The sequence below is a fragment of the Cebus imitator genome, unplaced genomic scaffold (assembly GCF_001604975.1).
Source record: "Cebus imitator isolate Cc_AM_T3 unplaced genomic scaffold, Cebus_imitator-1.0 Scaffold911, whole genome shotgun sequence".
In the NCBI taxonomy this organism is placed as follows: Eukaryota; Metazoa; Chordata; class Mammalia; order Primates; family Cebidae; genus Cebus; species Cebus imitator.
The window spans coordinates 14,578-15,834 of NW_016108226.1; the positions used below are offsets into that span (position 1 = coordinate 14,578).

Here is a 1,257-nt window from a genome sequence, read left to right on the forward strand (position 1 = left end):
ATGCTCCCCGGGCCGTCTTCCCTTCCATCTTGGGGCACCCCAGGCACCAGGGCGTGATGGTGAGCATGGGTCAGAAGGACTCCTACGTGGGTGATGAGGCCCAGAGTAAGAGAGGCATCCTGACCCTGAAGTACCCCATTGAGCACGGCATTGTCACCAACTAGGACGACATGGAGAAGATCTGGCACCACACTTTCTACGAGCTGCATGTGGCTCCTGAGGAGCACCCCATGCTGCTTACTGAGGCACCCCTGAACCCCAAGGCCAACTGCGAGAAGATGACCCAGATCATGTTTGAGACCTTCAACACCCCAGCCAGGTATGTGGCCATCCAGGCTGTGCTTTCCTTGTACGCCTCCGACCGTACCACTGGCATTGTGATGGACTCCACTAACGGGGTCACCCACATTGTGCCCATCTATGAGGGGTATGCCCTCCCCCACACCATCCTGCATCTGGACCTGGCTGGCCGGGACCTGACTGACTACCTCATGAAGATCCTCAACGAGCGCGGCTACAGCTTCACCACTACGGCTGAGTGGGAAATCGTGTGTGACATCAAGGAGAAGCTGTGCTACGTTGCCCTGGACTTCAAGCAGGAGATGGCCACGGTGGCCTCCAGCTCCTCCCTGGAGAAGAACTATGAGCTGCCTGATGGTCAGGTCATCACCATCGGCAACAAGTGGTTCTGTTGCCCTGAGGCGCCCTTCTAGCCTTCTTTCCTGGGCATGGAATCTTGTGGCATCCACGAAACTACTTTCAACTCCATCATGAAGTATGATGTGGACATCCGCAAAGACCTGTATGCCAACACAGTGCTGTCTGGCGGTACCACCATGTACCCTGGCATCGCTGGCAGGATGCAGAAGGAGATCACTGGCCTGGCACCCAGCACGATGAAGAACAAGATCATTGCTCCTCCCAAGCACAAGTACTCCGTGTGGATCGGTGGCTCCAACCTGGCCTTGCTGTCCACCTTCCAGCAGTTGTGGGTCAGCAAGCAGGAGTACGATGAGTCTGGCCCCTCCATCATCCACCGCAAATGCTTCTACGCGGACTGTGACTTAGTTGCGTTACACCCTTTCTTGATAAAACCTAACTTGCGCAGAAAACAAGATGAGATTGGCATGGCTTTATTTTATTTATTTATTTATTTATTTTGCTTGACTCAGGATTTAAAAACTGGAACAGTGAAGGTGACAGCAGTCGGTTGGAGCGAGCATCTCCCAGAGTTCTACAATGTGGCTGAGGACTTGA

The 1,257-nt window shown here is 53.9% G+C and overlaps 1 pseudogene across 1 annotated transcript in view; it reads left to right on the plus strand.

The window, feature by feature from the left end:
• The window catches only part of LOC108298186, a 6,743-nt pseudogene extending 5,487 nt beyond the window's left edge, over window positions 1-1,256 (plus strand). Inside the window, exon 2 of the transcript XR_001822479.2 lies at window positions 44-1,256. The product of XR_001822479.2 is annotated as an actin, cytoplasmic 1-like (transcript). The remainder of the gene's footprint in view (window positions 1-43) is intronic.
• The last annotated feature ends 1 nt before the right edge of the window (window position 1,257 follows it).